The sequence below is a fragment of the Haliaeetus leucocephalus genome, unplaced genomic scaffold (assembly GCF_000737465.1).
Source record: "Haliaeetus leucocephalus isolate CR32 unplaced genomic scaffold, Haliaeetus_leucocephalus-4.0 Scaffold848, whole genome shotgun sequence".
NCBI lineage: Eukaryota > Metazoa > Chordata > Aves > Accipitriformes > Accipitridae > Haliaeetus > Haliaeetus leucocephalus.
In genome coordinates, this window is record NW_010973284.1 from 6,180,832 (window position 1) to 6,203,611 (window position 22,780).

The 22,780-nt window shown below is 40.6% G+C and overlaps 1 protein-coding gene across 1 annotated transcript in view; it reads left to right on the plus strand.

The window, feature by feature from the left end:
- Positions 1 to 22,780, plus strand: part of AGBL4 (ATP/GTP binding protein-like 4) — a 580,767-nt gene that overhangs the window by 163,550 nt on the left and 394,437 nt on the right. The window lies entirely within an intron of this gene.

Genomic DNA, 22,780 nt, shown 5'->3' on the forward strand with positions numbered 1-22,780 from the left:
CAGAGCTTGCACAGGTTTGGTCCCTGTGTCATCCAGAAGAGTATCATGTATGGAATGATCAAATCTGAAAACGCGATTCCACTTGCCATACCACAGAATGTTCTCCTGCATGGATGGAACAAGTTACCTACTGAAAATGTGATGGGTAACGCACGTGCTCTGCCAGCTAAATGAACATTTGCTTTCATCTTGATGGAAGTTAAGATCTTATAATCCACCCAGCTCCCACTGAGGTGAGTGGAAACAGGAACAGAACCTACATGGGAATAATAAATAAATAAAGACACGCAATGCCAGAGAACTTGATGATGGTTGAATCTCCAAGCAGTAGAGGTTAAAATTCACTCACTCTGAATTTTTAAAAGACGTTTGTCTCCGTCTTTTATTTCTGGGGACTAATGCTGATGTACTTTCTTAGAAAAGTATTTTTAAGAAATTATTTGCAGGAAGAGTGTGTGGGTAGAGTTTCATGGTCAGATTAAGGGGAGGCAAGAAGTTGATTGACAGATGTGCATGGGGTCTAGAAGACCAGGAAGACAGCTGACCTCCTGGGTAAGAGCTGCACATAGGGTACTGTTGTTGGGAGTCAAACATCCTAGTTTGATTTTGATGTCAAGAGACATCATTCAGAAGTCAGATGTTACCTAATAACCAGGCGAGGCTCTTTATTTTGACAGAAGTGTGGGAGTAAAAGCTAGGAGACAGTAAGTAGGCAAAACTGAGGCCAAGAATGTTGATTTTAAAGGCTTTGTGGCACCTGAGATGGACAGTTGCTTTCACGGTAGTTACTAGGAGAGATAGAAGGGGAAATTTTATTAAAACTTACTAACATCTATTCCTCTGAGGAACAGAGAAAGGCTAAGGAAAAGCGAGAGAGTAAGTACCAGTGTCTGGGGGAAACTGTATAAAAGACAAAGCAAATGCATAGGGGAAGAGGAGTTATAGTAGATGAAAAAAAAGTTGACTTGATGAAGTTGAGACAAAACATGGAATTACAGTAAGTTTGAAATTATTTTTTGATGATATAAACCCTAAATGTTTCAGTTTTTGAAAACAAAATCTGGTATTATTGTCCTCAGGACACCTCAACATTTTGGGTTGGGTTTTTTTTTGCTTATTTGTTTGTTCTGACTTGGTAATAAAATACTTGCAATGGCAACATTTCAAATCCTGGATGGTATCCAGCTTTTGCTGCTTTTATTGTGCTGTAGGTCCCACAGAAGGACTATATTGCTCTTCCAACAAATTACAGTGTGTTTCTTCTGAACAAAACTTCCCTCTCCTGGCTTTATTAGTCAGGATTTTTACCCTAAGTGACTGGCTATTCTGTATATACCCTGCAGAACTCTGTATTGCTTGTGATGAGGGTGACCGCTCTGAAGAGGGCTAATGCGAGGGATAACAATCTCCGAGAGTGGGCTTGGTGCTCACAGTGAAACATACACTGGGAAATATCGCCGAATGCACTAGTTTTATATATTTTGGTTCATTTTCTGTTCTTACTTATGCCTTCATATCTCTTATTTTCAGGTCATTTAAATAAGAGACATGTGGTGGGACTCTATCATTTAAGCAAAATTGGTATTCTGCCATCCATGAAATTGCATGGACACCTTCAACTTCTCCCAAAGTGCAAATTATGTGTATTTCTCTCCTTTAAAAAGTCAATGTGAATAAATGCTTAAAAATACGGGTCACAAAAAAAAAACATTTAAAAGGATCTTTCTTTTTCGCTCCAGGGTTCATTTTGTTATTTTCAGCTTTCCTCTCCCTCCTTCACAGCAAATATATTGAGTTGGATTGTTGTTGACTAAATAACAGGAGTATTTGACACACCTGCCATCAACTTCTTGTTTCAGTCCAGATGCTTATATTCCTCCTATTGACTCCTGCTAGAGAAGCTTCCTTCATATAAGCTACATCTGTACCTCCTAGCCTGTCCATGGGAGCAAGCCCAGGAAGACGGCTTGATGCGTTCCCAGCCCGTGACTGGTGTGACCACATTGCTACGTAGTCTTTAACTCCACTGCCTGTAAACCCCAGCAGCGTCCAAAGGAGCCTGTTTAACTTCTCTGCCTGATAGTTGCATGACGATATTCTCCCACGCTGCAGGATGCGCGTGGCCACGCGGCACAGGGCTGTATTTGGGGTTGCTGCAGGCAAAATGCAGAAGGAAACATCTCACTATCATACTTCTGGTCGCCCCTAAAATGCCAGGTGCCTGCATTCAAACGCACCCAGGAATATACAGTGTAATTCTGGGGTTTTGCAGGACCAGAAAAGTGTGGACGTTTACTGTAAATTGCTTCCTTTATGTTGGCACCCTTACGTTAGCACGTAACCGGCGATCATGCCACAGCCTTTGACAGCAGTCCCAGGAGATTCCTGGAGTCGTCATCTGGTCCAATACCCAACCCAAGCCAGGGAAACCTGTACCATGCTTGAGGGATGTTTCTCTAACCTTGAAGGAGAGAGGTTCCCTGTTCTTTGTAGCAAGTAGCCATGGTATCTTGCAGTCTCAGGTCAGAGCGGTCTACTGATGTCTAAACTAAATTGACCTTGCTGAAATAAGAAGTCCATTGCTTCTGCCCTCTCCGCTACAGAGAATAAATCATTCCTTTCCTTTTTTTGCAACAGACTTTTAAACATCTGAAGTTTGCTTTTCTTGAGACTGAACCTCACTCCTTCCAGCCATTCGCTGTGTGTCACCTCTGTAAACTTCCTTGCTCTCTCCTGGACTCCCTGCAGAATACTTTCTTCACTGCTCCAACTAAGGCCTTATAAATGCCGAACAAAGTGAGCAGATGAAATCGCACGTTTAATATTTGCCTCATTTGTACAGTTTGATGCTGTTGATTTGTGTTGAGTTTCTAAGATATGCCACAGTTTTTCTTATAAAATCTCTTTCTCAAGTTGTCTTCTAGCCTGTATTTGTTCAGTTAGTTATTCCTTATGTAACCTTGTCCTTATTGATCTGTCACCATTTTTTCATCAGGCTCTTTCTCCAATTTGTCATGCTCATTCTGAATTTTAATCCTGTCCTACAAAATTTTTGTGGTCTTTTCAGCTTGATACCAGTGACAGAGTCCCTGAAAATGATGAAGGGGGAGGACCAGGATACTCAGTCTGGATAACTTATTTCCTAATTCTGTCATTTATTATGAATTGTTTGGTCTCTATGAAATGCTGTTAGTAAGCTGATGTCCATAGTATCAGTAAGATGTATGTATACCTATTATTTTCTAAGATAGATTGTTTATGAAATATTGAACTCTTATGAAAAATTATGAAATGTTGAAGCTGAAGGTGACAAAGAATGGCAAAATACCAGTGTGGATAGATACTCTGGATTCAGCCACCTGAGCAATCAGAGTAGTACCAGCTGTTTGCATGCCTGGAGAGCAGAGAGAGCAGTTAAAGCCTCCTGAAAGGTTAGTCCCCAACTTCAAATTTACATTACTATTTCAAAGATGGTGAATGTTTGCAATTTAATCTGGAGTAACAGCAGCTTGGCTTCTCAAGATAAGAAGATAGTGATTCAATTAGTTAATGTGTGTGCCTACACTTAGAAATACTAGCCTAGCTTTTAATGATGTAACACCTTCCTTCGCTTCTTCATGTAAGGTGACTTGCAGACTTGTTTCTGCCTGCAGGGTTAGGATGTAAAATGGGATCTTTTAATAATCCCGCATGGCAGGACCTGCCTGCTCTGTGTCACCTAGGAAAGCTTGATTTGCTCTTCTGGGCCTGCTCCAGGTCTTGAAGATGGTGCAAGTTGGATTAGATTTTAACAAGGTAGAATAAGATGAATACATAACAAGACCTGATCCCATCTTTACGTCATTTGAATGTGCTATAGTTCCAAGCCTACTTGCTTCACCGGCTTTTCAAACTGCTGTTCACATACTGTTGGCTAAAAATGAATGAGGAAAAATATGTTTCCTTACTGGTTGTGCCTGAATTTATGACTATTGAGCCTCCAACTTTCAGTTATGATCTGTCTCATATATGTAATAACACATTTTCTGCAGGTGATGAGGTTTCTGTAACTTGTGATGAACTGCAGGCAGCAGTTTGGTTTATTTTGTAATGCTTCTTTGTGTGTACCTGAAAATGGGTCATTTTTCTCCTGCAAGAATCACAACAGGTATCTCTGCAGGGGGACAGTCAGCAGTTGAACTGCATAGGGAGGGAGAGATGCTGCCGTGAGGTTTACTCTGATTAAACTATTGCTGTAGCTGGAACAAACCTACCCAGATGCTGGCTCTAAGCTTGCCAGGTGAAAATTGTTCCCAGGAATAAATAAAAATGATGATGATGGAGATTGCCTCTTTAACACGTGTAGTGGGGGGAATGGAAATTTGTCACGTGTGGGTTCTGGTTTGGGGACTGCAGAGATTGTTTCCTCGCATGACCTTTATAACTAGAAGTGTCAGACTTCATCCTGTATGTATCACGCTAGCATGGCATTGGATATTAATCCTGATGGAAAAGGATTATGTGATTTTCACAGGCACTGAGATAGATTATCCTTTTTGGCCTGGCTGGAAGGTAGTGAGAGCCTCTTTCTGCAGATGCTGGCGGGGATCAGAGTGTTCCCGGGACAGCGGTACCAGAATAACCGAGCATGAACAGCACCTCTGACTTGAACTTTCTTTTCACTTTCCATTTGTTTCTGTTGTTCGAATGTGTTGCCTTTGAGGAGTTGCTTCTTTGAGCAGGAGCGGTGGCATGGATGGCAATGGTATGGGCTTTAAGAAGTCAGTCAGTTAACAAGCTCTTTGAAACACTGAGTAAAAATACCTGAAGGAACTTTTGGGATAACATCACATTTAAAAAGAAGCCCTCTTACCTTGTTCCTAGCTGCTGAGTCTAACATTAAAGTTTTTTCCCAATATTTTGATAAATAATATTTTGTCCTTAGGTCTGGACACAACTGACAATTTTGATGTTTTGCAGTATCATGTTAAGCCCTAGTATCTCTGCTGGGTTTCACACTGGATAATAAGAGAACCAGTCATGTTTTTGCTGGTTTGGTACTCACTTCCCACCACCATCTATCCTAGGAACCACATCCCATCCTCTCACCCCATCTAAGTTGCCTCCCTGAAAGTTCCCGGTCTGTCCCTGAGAAAATGCTGTTTCCAGGAAGGGGCAGGAATGGTTGTTCTTGCTTGCAAGAAAAAATCAGATTGCTGCTGCTGCTGTAAGCTATTGTGGCACCATTGCTTCAGGGGCTGAGGGGTCTTGACCACCTGTGTAAAAGGTGTTTGCTGTATGAGAGCTGTTCCTCATCTTCTCCAGGGGAGAAGAAGTGGTTTGGGTAAGATGTTAAGGGGTTGGATCCTGCCCAATGCTCACCAGCTGCACCGAGCTGTGCCGGAGTAATGATATGGGATAGATCTGCATGGGCTAAACTGGTATCACTTCAGCCACTTCCTGGGGTATCAATTTACAATAACTGAGTCGTCTGAAATACAAATATTTGGGGTTTTGTTTTTTTTTTGTTTGTTTGTTTTAAATTACAATAAAAACTTTAATTGTACAAAAAACCTGCCAGGGAACTAGCTAAACCCGTAGGCTTGCACTGGGACACTGCAGCCTGGGGCCCCTTGCTGAAATCCATATAATTTACATCACTTTTTTCCTTCTTTGGTGTTTACAGACTCAAGCATTAAAAAAATATGTAAGCAAATATAGAAGTTTGAAATTATATATTTCAAGCTCTTCTGTATTTGCCTTCTGACTTCTGAGAAATTTCATATAGAGAGTATTTTCTCAGACCTTTCAGAGAGCAACTTACTTTCCTAAAGTAGGCAAGATCGGTTTCTCCTCAGAAATGTACATTTTCCCCTGGTGCCTTGGCAGGAACTCACAGACTGGACACCTAGCTTTCAGACAGCCAAAGTAAAGAGAAATGAGAAAAAAAAGTCTCTCTTCCTCATGCAAAAGCAGAAATGTTTGCACGCTATGTCAGCAGCTTCTGCTCATTAGACCTGCAAACTGCCCAGTGAAAAATGATCTGAAAATAAATGTGCAGTGAGTAATTTTTTTTTCCTTCCCTGAGTTATACCTTTAATTAATCTCAATCAGTTTACAAAATCCATTTTTAGTCAGATTTAAAAAGCATGGACTTTGACAAATAAATCTAGTAGCATGTGTACAGTGTTTGTGATTGTTGCTGCTTAAGACCTGTCAGCTACTCAAATGTATCATTCCTAATTGCCCAAGTTTCAATGAATCAAAACACTCTAGTTTTATGTTAAGGTGGTAGTTGAACCCTTAAATTACTGTATTAGCTTTAAATTGCTTTAGTGCAGTACATGGAGGCATGTCAGTTTAAATTCAAAAGTAATAATTCGAAAAGTTGTCAATAATTGAAGACAGCATACGTAGGCTTATTTATTTTAATCCAGTTAGGCTTGTTCTTTTGATTTGGTTTGTTTTTATTTTTTCCCTGTATTCCTAAATCCCTTGTGGACCTAAAAGACCAGTATATAAGCAGTCAGTGAAGGTCTATTTACTTCAGTGAAACCCAGGCTCAACTCAGGATATTGCATACAAGTTACACACAAACCGAAAAACCAACCCAATGATAGAAAAGTGAACAAAATTATGTATTTTGTTACAAGAAGTGCAACCAGTCCACCTTCCTTGTCTCTGCAGTAGTGCTTTATATTTTATGATACAAGCTTGCTGTGAGCACTCTGCAGTTGTTGCCTCGCTGTATTTTGACTTATTGCTATTCCTGGGTTTGTACCCATCGTCCCTGTGTTTATGCAAGTTTATGTTGCTGCAAAGAAGTGAATAGTAAAAACCCTTTAGCTTTCATTGTGGCAAGTATCTTGAACCAACTTAACATCTCATGTAATCCCTTCCTTTTTAATTTAGTTAATTCTATAAAAAAATTCTGAACACAAGTGTACATTTCTTCTCTTAATAGGGACATCTTTGTGACTTCAAGTTGTGTTTTGCAGTAATTTAAAAATATTTGTCTCTCTTCTTTGTTTTTACACATTTGCTAGCCACACTTCTGTTTGGTGTTTCATATAAAAATTGCTGTGCATAGACTCTGTAACCCCAAAGACCCATATCTCTCATTAATGTATTAATAGCCTTTAAAAAAAAAAAATCACTTTGGGAAATAAGAGATTTTCAGAATAATGTAGGTATTATTTACATGGCATGCCACTGGAAGTATATATTTAATGTTCAACAGGCAGTAATTTATTCTTGAAAACTAAGGTAAAGCCGGGTCAATGTGGTGTCGCACTGTTGGGAAGGCTCTCGTTCACATTGGGCATACCAAGAGCTTTAACGCAAACCTTAGAATAGTCAGCAGCCCCTTTCTCAGTTACACTGTGCTGTAAAAATAGTTACCCAGACTAGCAACGAGAAATTTGACCTTATAATGCTCTACACTAAAGCTAATCATTGTTACAATAATCTCGCTTTCTTGCTTTATTCTGTCCCTGGACCGTTGCATGATAGCGATGACTTTTTAGGGAGATTTTTATTGCATGTGGAAGAACATGAGTCGGATGATACTCAGAGACTGTAGCAAGAAATCTCCCTAAACTCAGGTCTTTACTAATACAGGGACATAGATGGAGAGAGAATTGCTTTGTTTTGGGTGGGGATGAAAAGAGATTAATTTTAACATTGTGGATGTTTATCACTGGAAATGTTTTTTTAATTTGTCTCAGAATTCTTACCTGTCCATGAAATAGAACAGACATAAATAAAAGGTAATAAATATTAAGGCCATGCTATTGCTGAATGACAGTTGATGCTTTCAGTGGATTTTATGTATCCATCAGTGACTACCTGCAAATAATTTACTATAGTGCGCCTTCTGAAACTATGAGATTTTGTTAAGCAACATTCAATTAATGAAACAGCACACCTTAGATAAAATACCTAGAACATGTGCCACTCATTGCTCCCAAAGACTAAAATCAGTCTCTAAAAATGAGACAAGTGAAAGATAGTTACAGGTGGTACCAGGGATAGCATATTCCTTTCAATTCAAGGGCGTTTCATCTCAGGGTGCTCGCTACATCAGCTACTTAAATAGGGTATTTGTAAGGTTACTTCACTGCATGACTTACACTACATGCTCACTTGCTGAAAGAGGCACACAGATCAGAAACCAGTCTAGCAGACTCTTTTCTGTAATCAGGGAATTTTATGTGACTTTTGTGTGGATGTTACCTTCTGTTTCCTGGCTTGGGACCAACAGCGACCACCAAAGTGCAATGGATTGGCAAAGAATCTCTTCTGCTGCTCCTCACAACTAAACCTCTTGCTCTTTGAATCCTTTTATTGCTTCCCCATCTTTTCTGTATTGGTGTTGAGTCTTCTGTCCCTGCTAAGTCCCATGTAATCTGAATCTTGTCTTCGGCATATATCTGCTATTACCTCCTGTATCCCTTCTATTTCGTATACTCCTCCCATCTCAACTTCATCATCATCATCATAATGTAACTACCTGATGCCTTCCTGATAGAGCTTTCCAAATTTTGTTTTCCTTCTTTAAGCTTATTTCTGAGGGGAACCACTGCCTGTTCTTGCACTTCTTACCTGCGTCATCTCACAGCCAGTCTGTTGTCCTGGGCTGTTTCTCAAGTCTGATAGCATCAACCCTCTAAACCTCAGCCTGCAAAAGCATAGTCAGATGGAAAATGTTGTGGCCTGAATATCTTTGTCAGTTATATATGTGAATCAGAGCTTTTTGTCCCAGCCATGTGAGTTTCTGGTAGCTTCAGTGGGCTCACTCATGATAGCAAGTGCTACATTCAATAGTAGGCATTTGCAGGATCATCCTCTATGATTGTAATCCCTTTTAGATAGGGAGTGTGTCAGCATTTTATAAACGGATGTAAAGATGCGTGTGGCCCATACAAAGTCTCTGTAATCAATGTTGCTCCATCAGTTGATTACAGGAATTTATAGATTGCACTATCATGATACAACAGTCTGTTTGAGTTTAGTATCTCTGAAGAAAGGATAGGAAGAAAAAAGGGGGAAAGTTATGTCAAATGTTTCTTGATGTGGTAGCTCTTTCTGTGGATGTAATGTCCATCTGTTTAGAAATACTCTTGACAATAGAGACATGTCCCCATGGTTTCTTTCCCAAATTCTAACTGCTGCTTATGTCTCAGACTTGTATCTCCCCTGGTCTGTGTATATGATATTTGGGATTTATAAGCATAGAGAACCTTTGCCTGTAAATTCCACCAGGTGTTTCTCTGCGAACTTTTGTGTGAGCATCAAATTGTTGAACTGTTTCACAGATTAAATGAAACAGAGAACGAAGCTCAAAGGACAACAATTCACCCTTACGCAATCTAGAAAACAATACTATAAAATATTACATCAGCTGCTGGCAGCTGTAGTTTGCCTGCCTGCTAATTTACTATCGCAAGTGTTCCAGAATCCTTTGTAATCCAGCCATTGCTATTTATATTTGTAATGATTTATTTAAGGACTCTGTACACGTCAGCAAAAAGTCATCAAAAAAAGCAAAATGAAGATTAGTTGGCTGAAAGTGCATAGAAAAGAGAAAAATAACCCGACAATGGAGTTGAGATAAAGTTTATACACAGTAAATAACTAAAAAAAAAAAAAGGGGGGGGAATAGCTTTATTTTCAACTCATCATATAGGAGCCAGGGCCTCTGATTTTGGCACTAGGCAGTTCCCATCAGAGGCTATTAAGAGCAGGGAAACAGGTGTCTGGTGGCCAGGGAAGGAAATGAGAAGCCGTGACACCTGAATTGAGATCACAGACCTGCTCCTGCCTTTGTGTCTGGAGAAAAGGTATTAACCGCTTGATGCCTCAGTTCCCCTGCTGGCTGCAGTGGCACTCAACTCTCAGCTGTTAGAACTTTTTGCTTATTTATAAGATGTTTTTTTCTATAGAGAACTGTAATGATGCAAGGCAACTTTATTATGTTCTGTGAAAAATGCTAAGTTAAGAAAAAACGATGAAGGATTGTGTAGTGGAGCACAACACTTTTAAGCGTTGAGTCTCTAGGTCATTCTGAAGCAGGGATTTGAGTGGTGTCCCTTAGGAGTTGCTGTTATACATGCTGAAATGATCAATCAAGGATAAAAAATGGACTGTTCTCATCTCATAGATCATTTCACAGTGAAACAGTTAAACTCCTGGCTGCTTTCTGAAAAACAGAGATCTGCATTAATAAGGTGACCTTATCAGAGCCACCCCTGGGGGGAAGGGAGGGAGAAAAAAGGTTGTGGAAAGAAAGTGAATCCTATTGTTAATCTTTTTTCAGGGAGACTTGGATTCCTGAATGCAAATTACTTTATATTTAAATTGTGTGAAAGCACAAAAGGTTCCTGTCTACAATTGACAGTTATTTCATTAGCTGACTCATGGAGCCTTGCAAATGGTTTCTAGTGTTAACTTTCCTTGCATTTGTTTTCTTTGTTCTTAGCAGACCTTGCAACGGTGATCATTTTGATTAATGTATTCAATGCTCTGTTTTACTCCCGATTCATGTTTTTTGCAGCAGTCAGCGTTCTGGCCTGGGTAAGGTGAGACTACAAGGTGGCTTTAGTGTTTCTCCAGTAGTGACGATCTGATGGGCTGGCTTCCAGCTGGAGATGAGAGAAGCATGGAGGCCGCTGTAATGTATTTTGCATGGTAGCGACCCCAAACACAAGTTAAAACAGACTTTCATCATCAGATGTAGGATTGTCTCAGCCACATCCCTCTGTGACAGCAGATGGGCGCTGCATGGCCTCTGTGCTGCTAGAATATTATCTTTGTATCCCTGTGAGCCTCTCAGGGCTAGGTACACTGGCTTTGGGCCTCTGCTGAGATAGGTTTGTGGTTCAGAGCGGTTCACTACATCCCAAAACTAGAGTTTGTGTGCTTGTCTGTTTAAACAAGCTACCATAGTAATTGAGGTATTAATTCTGGGGGGAAGGAGAATGCGTAGGTTAAAGTTCATCCTCTCTTGCCTCAGGCACACCAATACTAGGTGTCCGGTCTATGCTATGTATTGAGGAACCAATAACCAGTTTGGGAGAGAATGGTTCTTCCTATCCCTAAATTGATGGGCAATCTCTCCTCTGGACGTCCTGCCCCTCCATTGATCCAAAAGATGAGGGTAGATCCTGTCAACCTCACCTACTGGACTAGACTGAACAGCATCATCAAATTTTATGCATCAATGTAAAAAACAGTTATGAAAATTGCTTGATTAATTGCCCCAGACACACGTCAATATGCAGGCAAGTTGCTGGAGGCCTGCAAGCTCTTAGTATCCTTTCCCTCTTCTCTTCTTTATTTCTTTTACTCAGCACTACATTTTTGTTCTTTTCAGAACTTTTTTGGCATTTGTTGTTGCAATCAATCTGCCGTTCCCCACTGACGCCTCTTATTGCATTGGTTTTTCAAAATCTTTCATCAGCGCCTCAAGCATTACATTGTTCTTCAATCTGCGTCAAGCTCCTAGTCCTAAAATACAAAGACCTCAGGGGCTGGGGCCTTGGTTTCTTCACAAGTCACTTGTCTCCATTACCCTCCCTGAGAGTCGCAGCTTCAAGAATCTTATCACGGAAAGATCCCAGGACAAAACACTTGAGATACAAAGGCAGAGACTCAGTATTAAAATCAGAAAATGTTCAGGCCTAACCACCTCTATAAAACATCGCTTTGAAACTGCTGTTCGTATGCAGGGAATGTGAACTCATCTGAAGCCTCGTGAATATTTTCAAGCTATTTTCCATTTTTATAGGAAATCCAACACAGAAAGGGTTTTCTGAGAAATGTTTGTTTGTGCAAGTAAGAAACTTCGTTTTTTTCGGGTTCGAAATCCTTGAATTTTTTTATCCTGATTTTACATGGTCAGCTACAAAAAAAAGGAAGGAAAGGTTTTAAGGGTGACTATAAGGGAGGCTCTGAGAGAAAGCAGTGGAAAGGTAGATTATTTTTTGCTTCGCAAGTCTAAGTATTTTTCCCTGTTCTCTCTTCTGATTCACAACAACAAATACAAAAGGATTTTTTCAGCCTTTTTTTTGGACTGACTGACTTTTTAGCAGTAGATGTTTAAATTAAAAAAGTGAAAGAGAAAAGCAAGGACAGATGGGAATGAGTATCAGAGAAGCATAACAGTTGATGGATGCTTGAAACTCAAGGGGAAGGGAATAACAGAATGACTTAACCTACGTCAATTGAAACGAAACAGCATTGTTCATTTTCTTTTAAACTGTATTTTGAAGCAAAAAACTTCAAACAAATACTCTTAGATAAAATTCCATCAAACTGCTTCTTCACATAAAATTTTCACAAAACAAGAGTTTGGTACATAACTGGACAGCTCTTCCAGCTGATCAGGAAAAATTATTCTGATCTCTTTGTCCAAGACAGTAACACTGAAAGCACACAGAGGTTCAACATGCAAAATATTAAAGAGAGAAAAAAAATACTTTCTTCTGCTTAATTTTTTGCTTTAAATATTTTTATGCCAAATAGTAGACTTTCTGAACACTGTGACAGAGAGCTGTTACTTGTGAATAACATTTTCAATGTTTTTGGTTGAGTTTTAGCTTAATGTATGAATCCCACGTCCTTACTGTCACAAAATCTCCATTTTACCGCTTTTGCAATATTGCTGGCATATGTCTCCAGCTGTCTGTTGCTGACATAGAATTGCTTGTGATTATCTGATGCTGAGCTGTTCTGCTCTGGTTTTGTGTTTTTAATCTCTCCAACAATACCTGAATATGCTGTGCAGATCGTGATTATTGGGGCAGAATACAGTCGTCTTTGAAATTTACTGTCCCACACAGAACACTGGAAATTCTTATGATCTTTATATCCAGGTTAAATGTAAACTAGATTTCTTTCTGATTTCATAATTTAACGTTGCAGACTGTTGACTTATTGACTATTACGTTAGCATTTTCCAGATTGGCAGACAAATTGCCTTGTAGGAGTGTCTATGTGTATTTATACATCATCCAAAGGTTAAACTATAGAGTATTTTCTAATTGCCTACAGATAACTTGGTAAATTTTATCACCAGGACCAAAACTTCTAAACTTAAAAGATAAAAATTACATACCGAAACCCATTTTACTTTCCAAGTAAATAAACCACTCGGCAATGCTGATTACTGACAGTCTTCCACTGATGTTCATTAAATCGCATCCCAAAGACATAGCCGCCATTTTAGAGGGATTTTTAAGACAGAGGATGTTCTAATATTCTTCTTAGACTTCCTAAGCAGGCAGTTTATATTGATCTTGCTATTTCAGTGAGGACCACAATTTAAAAACCCCAAAACATAAAACAAATAAAATGGGGCATTCATATGTAAATATTTTTTTTTCCACTTCCACTTGTCTTCAAATCTGAAGGTGTAAAAAACCAAAACCCCAAGCAAGCCAAAACATGTGACGCACTGTAAGAGCAGCAAGTAGGGTCACTGAGAATATTTTGTCGGAGGAAACATAACCTTGGAGCTATCTGAGGCATTTAAGAGTAAGTGTAATTATTAATTACTTTTCTTACTTCCCACTTCAGCAACTTTTTTCTCTCCATAATATAGACCCCTGAATAAATTACAGAGGAATAACAAGTTTCCTGCAAATCAGCTGATTTACAGTAAGTGCCCGCGTATGTGCTTTTACAATTGGTAAACATGAGTTAATGCAAAGTAGTTTGCTCTCAGCAGAAGAAATATGTTACCCTGCAATAACGTGGTCACCTGCTGTGCTTTTACCTTTACAAGTGATCAGTAACAAGTCAACTGGAATATAATACATTGAGCCTGAGACTGGGAGACACATGCATTCCTTTCCTGGGGGTTTTAATTAGAGGAAATTGTGTGCGTCTAGATGAAGAAAAGGATTTTTACAACTGGAGATGCAGAGTGGGGGTCTGAACCCCTTCAGCCAGATGGGGGAACCAAAGCCAGGCATCTCACTTGCCAGGCAAGGGCCCCAGCGGGGAGGTTATCGATAAAAGATGGGAGACATCACTGTGGTGTCCTCCTGGTCTTGCTGGCTGATTTTAAAAGAAATCTCTCTCGGCCTGTATTTTGAAAGGAGGTTTACATATATCTACCTTCAGGTGAGAATTTCAGGCTGTTAAAGTAAGAAGATGGAGGTATCCTCTTCCAGTCTTTGCTCCAGAGGAGGATGGGAGTTACAGTGCTCTGTGCTCCACGGTTTCAGCCGATGGGATTTTGGCAGCTTCCACGCTGAGCACAGATGGTATTTGAGATCTTGTTCCGAGACAGCCCTGCAGGGTAAGCAATAACTCTGTGGGATTTCTTGGATTGTAAAGCTGCATGTAGGTATTTGAGGTCCACCACAGTCCTTTCTAGTTCCAACCTCTGAGTCCATTTCACAACGTGAGGTGTGAGCAAGACTGGTTACTGTCCTTGTTCTTTTTGATGAACAGATTTGTTTTAAAAACAATACTGTGATAGTGGTCAGGAGTGAATTCAGTGAGTTTTGGGAAGACCATGGAAAATCAAAATATTTGTGTCACACATGGTGTGTAAAATCAGTGAAAAGTTTCTGTGGGCAGTAGCTGATCATGAAGGTATATATAGAAGCCTCAGTATAATTAAATTGCTCTCTCCCCTTTTTTGTTAAATTATAATTGGTGTCCTTGTTAGTAATCACACTGTGGGATTAAAGACTGCCTTGCCCTTGGAGACTGAGTATGCCTTTCATTGTAGAGATAGTCCCTCCAGGTCAGAGGCAAGGCAGATAATGGTGTCTGCTGAACTGTCCTTACTTGCTAAGAAATGTGTCGATTCAACACTTTTCATAAGTGAAAATTTATCTAAACCATTATTAGCTTACTTCCCAACCAGTTAACTATTTGAAGCAGTAGCTTGAGCTACTACACTATGCTGCTTCTGTTTTAGACCTTAAACAAAATTTAGACTTCCTTTGCTCCGTGGTTGTTTCTCTCTCGTGTTTTTGGATAAAAATCGTAGGTATGCTTTATATTTATGTTCACTGAATACTGTGATATATTCTCAGTAGTGCCACCTTTTGCTTGTAATGTAATCCCTGTTGTCTCCCCACCTATCTTATCTTTTCTATTTTATTACCTCTTACATGTGCTTGTAAATAAAAAGGGAGAGAATTTGGAATATATAGGCCATTCGGACAAAATTCTGTGTGTATCATATCAGAGAATTTGAAAGATTATGGAAATACTTACAGCTCCCAAAGAGTCAATCTACACACCAAGACTGAGTATAGGGATGGACATAAGCCCTGTTTACTCTAGCTGTTCTGGAAAGACTGGTTTTGCGATATTTTCTGTCCTCAGAATAGTAAAAGTAGTTAAGATTAATTTAGTGAAGTTGTCGTACGCTGCAGTGCCCCAGACGGTTTCTTATTTTCACTGACATTTTTTCATCAGTTTGGACTGTGTAGTATCTGCAGACAGTGTATTCAAAATACTGGATTGCTGTGTTTTTGCATACAAACCTTATAAAGGAAAAGAAATACCAGGCTGTGTGTACAAGCCTCAAAATTTGATTATATGCAGGATCTAATCTTAATATCACACCATCCTCACTGAAAAGTGTTGCAAGAACATTCCAATTCATATTCTGAATGGTATGTTTCTCTGCAGTCATCTTGCAGAATTCTTATTCCGACCAGGAGAATATCAGTATATTGAACTGAATAAAAATGTATACATTAAATTGCTTATTCAAATGTCCAGCTTTGATGTTTATAGAGAATTTAAGCAGGAGGCAATATAACCTGAGCTTTGTTTTATTGATACAAGAGGCTAATGTGAGTTACAAAACAGGAAAGAATGAGAAGTTGTACAATATGCTGGAAATGTGAAAAAAATGCAGATTTCAGTTATTAGCTTTCACAGCTGTATTTGCATAGAAATATACTAACGGCTGGATGACATTTCATGCATGAACTTGATAGAGCATCCTTAAACATATTCATGTTAGAAGAGTACTTAAAGTGAACCTCGAACTCAAAAATCCGCGTCTTTGTTTAAAAAACCAAACCTATACTTTCCCTAGGGTATTCCAGTACAAGATATTTCTTTATGAAGCAAAGCTTTCTTTGTTATGAGGAATACTGTCACAGCCTATGAAGGGCCTTCCTTTCTGATCACACTTTAAAAAAGATCCTGATTCCCCTGCATGTTAAATATTGTTGCACAATGGATGTTGCTCAGGCTTTTGTGGGAAATACTAGAAAAGCATGAAGCCCCTTGAGGTTTCAAACACCGCTTGGGTTATCAGTTTCCTACGCCATTTTCTATTTTGAGGGAACACCTTTCTTGTAAGCGGGGCAAAGATAAATGCCAGTTCTCTGTGCTGTGTGAGATAAAAGGAGTTACTCTTCCTGGAAGAACTAGATGAATTCCTGGTGGGGTCCATCACAGTTATCCGGTGATGGAACGAATTTTTGGGAGCCGGGTGACAGCAACTCCTTCTAGTTAACATTTGCTTGTTGTGTATGGGGGTTTGTTGTTTTTTTTTAATTTGCCTACTAGCGCAGACCAGGTGCAACTTCATTTGTTACTCACAAATGATAAAGATGTCTGGTTTTAGTAAGAGTGGAGAGGTTCACAGAGTATCGTGAATTTTTTTTTATCAGTGAGCACTTGCACTTTCAGTATCCAGCAGTTTCAGCATTCAGTTTGCCAACCGTGAAGAATTATGTTCTTTTAATTTAAATGTGTTTATTAACAAGACATAGCTCAGAAAGGCACTTTTCTGAAATATTCTGAGGATTATTCCTGCTCCGTTATCTCCCATTCACCTTCCGCAACAGGATTTTACGTGCTCACATTAGTTGATGTTCTTCAGAAGAGCTGCTGGTCCATCTCAGATTGTGACTTGCATTAGAAGTAGAAAACTCTTCCTTCTCTTCTAGAGTGGTGAGATGTGAGCACTAATTCCTGGGAATATTTACTAAAAACTCACTTTATACTGAAATATAGCCGGCCCTGAAAGGGATTAGAAAGAGTATGACAAGAGTATGAATTAAAAAGCACTGGGGTGTGAAAACATATCTCTTTAAGCAGTTTTGACTGCCCTCACTTCCGCAATCTCATTTCTGCTGCTGCTGATTGCCAAGAACCTTCCAAACCAGAAAGAACCATCTCTAGGTCCTGTCCAGCCTCCCGCTAAAATCAGACTTCTGAAGGAAAGTGGAAGTGTGAACATGTGGAGGTGCCACTCTGGAAAAAATGTACTCAGTAGTAGTTGACCTCCCTTTCTACTGCGCACATCTCACATTACATATGTGAACCTCTCAAGCAGAATAGGTCTATACAGAAAAGGGCTGCAGGATCGTTTTCCCTGACAGTATGAGATATAAATGCTGGTTCAAGACAGAACAGTGCTGTACGGACGTGAGAGTAGAAAACCGAAATGGAAATACTATGAAAAAGGGTCATTAATATCGGCTTACCCAGAAGCTCTGTCTAAAGCATAACATAATCACGGGCAGTGTCTAGTAATGATATTTTACACTGAAGACCAAAGGTTACAAAAAGACTTTAGTCCTTGCCAAATGAAAGTCACTTTGTCATCTAAGGTACAGAAGGAATCAAATTCTTGCAGTGGTGCAAAATCGATGTATGTAAAGCTACTTTTAGAGTCATAGTAGTACAATGTCTGTCAAAAGCCAGGGAAAAGTCTGGTTTAGAAAAGGAAAGGGAGATCTCAAATAAAATTTCCAGATAGAGTGAAAATATACAGGCTGAAGCCATCAGTGGATGGTAGTAGCAACAAAGATCATTTGGGCTGCAACAGCAATATTGTCTTCCTGAAGTTCTTGAGGACGGTGGCAGTGATACCAAAAGGACATGTTTTAAAGGTGAGTCCACGCACGAGGCAGCTCAAAGAAAATGTCTTTCCTACTTCCCTCTCAGAGAAGAAGTTTACGGCATGGAAAACAGCATACTGCCTGAGTACAGAAGATGGTATTTAGCAAGATTTTGAATGGTATACAGCAGGGTGGGAGCTGAAAGTCACGACAATTTGAGAGTCATTTGCAGCTCCCAGACAACCCAGCTTCTGGCTCCCACTGAGCAAAGGACTGGGTGAGAGTGGGGAGAATTACTGCCTCACACCGAGGCAAGATAGCGCCGACTGGCAGCGCCTCCCGATTCCTGTTGACTTTCTGTGGGCACGTTTAACCTGTAATTTGGAAAAGGAAAATACAGTCTGGCACACATTCTTGAAGGGTTGCCAGTCCCAGATCTATCCATGCATAGCCTGCCAGAATGGGGAAGATAAGTATCTTACAGACCAGTATCCACAGCAACAGACACTGGAATTTTATCTTTTCAATACATATAAAAACCCAAAGAAAATAATCACTTTCTCATTTTCCAGTTTTATAATAGTAATAATGACCTTTAGGTCAGGAATTTTCAGCAGTTAATGACTGTCTGGCTTTTTCTTTGGCCCTTGGTTTTTCCAGCCAGTCATTAACAGTGAGGAAAGTGCCTTCTCCAGTGGTCACTTTGGCTTAATCATTACCTTTTCATGCTACAGAATATACCAGCTGGGAAATAAGTGTCTCCTATGCGAATGGATCCATAAAGTGTTCCTTAGGTTTCATTTCTTTGAAAGAATATTCTGTTAGGATGTGCGAGTTTAATGTAAAAGATGATTGAGTATTATCCTCAGCCCCAAGAAAGGTTAGATCACTCTCAGGAATTGGGACTAAATAGCTTTGCAGTGATGACTTTCCTCTTCTGAGGATGGTTTAAGGCCATAGATTTCAAAAGATTAAATCTTAAGAATTTATCTATGTAATCTAGGTTCCCATACTATTCTCTTGGTATTGGAGTGCTTCGGAAATTGTATGTGGACACAAATATTTTCTCGTCCATCTTCTAGGATCATACAGGAACTGGACCTCTTTTTTTGTTTGTTTGCATTTTATATGTCATCATTGTGACGCTGAAAGCAGAGTGTGGCAACAGTGTCTTGAAAGTTAAAAATGATTTAAAAATCTAAAGGGGAACGACCCTCTGGAATGCCTGCCCTGCTCTCTTTGTCTAGCTAGCAGATCGCCCCCTTCCAACCACTCACTCTGTGTCAAAACACCTAGAAGCTGTATATGACTTCGTTCAGAGCAAGATTCATTTACACCTGGAAATGACTTTAGCTTGCGCTTTATCATAAGATAAAAAATGAGATACTATGGAACGGAGGTATCTTCTGACCACCCTATTGATCATATTCTTGGTAAAAATTAACCAGATTGTGAGTAGATTGTATGCATGTACGTACATAAACCTTTGAGCAGCCTTCAGTTCTTGTGCGTTGTTACTTGAGTTATTCCTTAAGCTTTATGACTTTAAATGCCATTGTTAAAATACAGCGTTACCTAAAAAAATTGACTGTATCTTTCCTTCAGGGTATATATGAGCTTGAAAACAATTGCGTAAGAAATGCACTACTTGGAGTATAAAAAAATTCAGAAGAAAACAATAGTTTTCTAAACCACATACTGAGTGTGTAGGGATTCCTAGCAGTAGTCCAGTGTACTATTACTGCTGAGTAGTCAGGTAGTAGTGAAGCACCTCCACTTGAACGGTAAAAGAAAATGGGAATGTCTTCATCAGTAGATTTAAAATCAATATGGTGTCCCTTGAGGGTTTAGTATTAAACATAGAAGTAATATGACTGATGAGCCTAATTTTAATGTGTTGCTGTGAAAGAGATTTAGCACCTGCGTAACTATTACTGGTACTATTAGCTTTTCACTTTGTATCTTTAAGTGAAAACACAGAGTGCACATCAAAGCAGCAGGCATCAGCTTTTGCTTTAACACTTTTTTTACTTTTCAAGAAAAATAACAGCAGCAAAATATAGGTAGTGTTCCAGGAAACAGCCACTCACAAGTCCCACAAGGGCTGGGACCGTGCTTTGTGGTTTCCTGACTCTTGGAGCGACACTTTTACTTTTTAAGCTGAGGCTTCATTTGTATTTTGAAAGTATGACAATCTACTTCTCAGCAGGGTTGTGTGTTGTTCCTAAAAGGCTGGAATTGCTAGACGATTTGAATCTGGTGAGGATCCAGTAATTCCCTTAACAATCAGTTTTAAAATCTACACCTTTAAAACAGCTCTACATCTTTAAACCTCAAGCTAACCTCACCGTTAAAACAGCTGGCTAACCATGAGCAGAAATGGGAAAGGTCCAAAAGAAAGGCGTGACAATATTTGTGTTTCATTCTGTGCTCAAATGGATCTTTTCCTCAGCTTCACAGCTAACCAGTGCAGATTATTTATAGATGTTAAAGCCAGAAATTAACACTGTTCCTTGTAGGCAGACGAGATACGTTATGGGATCATTATTAATTCTTTAGCATTATAATGCCTTCTGGCTCAATGTGTGTGCCAGGGACCAAGTGTAAACACGCATTTATCATCCCGACCCTTAATCTGTTCCCAAAAACGTCCTTCAGTGGAGAACTGTGAAACAGCCTTTCTAAAAGATTTGAGACCTTTTTTTGCTGCTGATACAAAGATCAAAGATCTTTACAGCCTTTGCTGTAATTGAACCTTCAAATGTGAAATGTTGCAAATACCAGCCTAGTGTTCCTTTTCCAAAAAACCCCCAAACCCAAACAAAAAAACCCACTGTGACGCTAGTTGCCTTCACATGAAGTCTTTCAGTTTTCTTTCACTGGGGCAAATTACCCAGGCCTCCTTGGTACCTGAAGAGATCTTTCCCCTTCTAAGTCAACCCAATTTTTGAGTCCTTAGCTTCTCTTCCTTTCCCCTCTTATTTCCAGTCTCTCTATTTCTCTGTGTTCCTTTCCCTCGACAGCAGTCTTAGATGTTGCTAATTGAATTCAGTTGCAGAGGAAATACAATCCCGGTAAGAGTCATTGTACCGAATCCCTCACTAGCCACTGAACTTAGCGGGACAAAATTGTCCTTCACATAATTTTAACAGTGTCCACAGAGTAATTCCAGCTATCAGTATGTCCTGTTGTCTTTCTGCAGCTCCCTCTACCTCCACCGTAACACGAGGTAGAGGAGATAGGAGTGCTACGGCAGCTGTTATTGTTTGATCAGCAACACAATCTTTGCTGGAATTTCATTTCCCTCGCAGCCTAGCTACTAGAATACATTTGTCATCCATACTTTGTAGCAGACTTATATTTGCCTGTAATTACATACCAGTCTGGCAATACTTTATTGTTAACATAAAGTACTGCCATTTAATTCCCCAATCTTAAACTGAAGTATTTGCAAAACTCTGTAATTGCTAAAATAATAAAGCTGCCATTATTGTATGGGAAGTTTACAGCTTGTTACTGAAATATTTACATCAGCTTAACTATACCTGTATGCATTCCTTGTGTTTTCATGCGTTGCTTAAGAGACAGACAGACCTCTCCCGGGCATAACTGTAAGCTTCTGATACTTTTACAGAATGGCTGAGGTTGGAAGGGACCTTAGGAGGTCACTTTGTCCAGTACCCTGCTCAAGCAGGGCCACCAGGAGCAGGTTGCCCAGGACCGTTACCAGATGGCTTTTTAGTTATCTCCAAGGATGGAAACTCCACAAGCTTTCTGGGCAGCCTGTGCCAGTGCTCAGTCAAAACTTTACTTCAGGTTTTCCAGCTTGTGGTCTGTTCCCATGTACTAAGAAGTCTATAAAAGATAACTAGGAAAAACAAGTTTGGTGTGGTTAAACTCAGTGTACTGGGTACAGATCGTACTGCAGACACTTGGAGATACGCAAACCAGAAAAGACAGTACATTTTGGTTTCATTTTGTGTTGGCTTTTCGTGAATAGAAAACCAGTGATGCCCCTCTCTTGTTTATTACACATTCTGTGATTTTCTTTTTTTTTTTTCTTTAAATAAGTCTCCACATATTATTGTTCTGTTCCTAACACTGGCTGGGTAAAACGGACCTCAGCACTAGAAACACGGATAAGAGTTTGCTGTGAACCGTAAGCAGTGTTGCCACACTATTTTTTTCATACAGGAAGCTCAAAACGCCCATACTCAGTATGGAATCATCTCCAAAAGCTTGGGAATTTGTGCCAAAAATGGCACAGTCTCCAACCTTTGTCCTTAGCCACCTGCCCATAATTCCTCAACTCTGTGCTGTTTCGGGGGAGGGCAGGGAAGCTCTGTGTTCTTCCAGCAATCGCCACTGAGCGCAGGTAGTTGCGCGTTACCCTGAAGACCTTCAGGTAAAAAACGATCTTCGGATTCCGTCGATACCTGGCAAATGAGCACGGGGTCCTGCGTCGCGTTGTTTGGCCACCAAGGATCTGCTCTCCTCCCCTCGCGTGGCCGTAGCCTCCCTCGGCTCCCCCCTACCCCTTCTCTCTGCGCTGCCCCGGCCCGGGAGCAGACCTCCCCGGGTGCCACCGACCCGGGAGGCGGCCTGTTTCTCCGGAACAGGCGTCAAGGCGTGTTCAACTCGGGAAAAGAGCTTCCCGGGGCCTTTGCCGGGGACGAGGTCGAGCGAGGGAGCCAGGGCCACGGCCGAGGAGGCTGCGGGGCGGGAGCCCTCCCTTCGCACACCGGCGCCCGGCGCCCACGGCCTGGCGCCTCGAAAGCCTCTCGGACGGAGGCACCTGCCCGCCCCGCCGCCCTCCGCAGCCGAGGTGTGAGGCCGCTCCCGGGGAGCCGGGGCAGGCCCGGGCCTGCCGGGCGGCGAGGCTGAGGCGAGCCCGCGCCCCGCGGAGGGTGAGGCCGCCGGAAGGGGTGTGTTTCCTCATGGGCCCGAGGCGGAGGAGCCGGGGGGGGGGC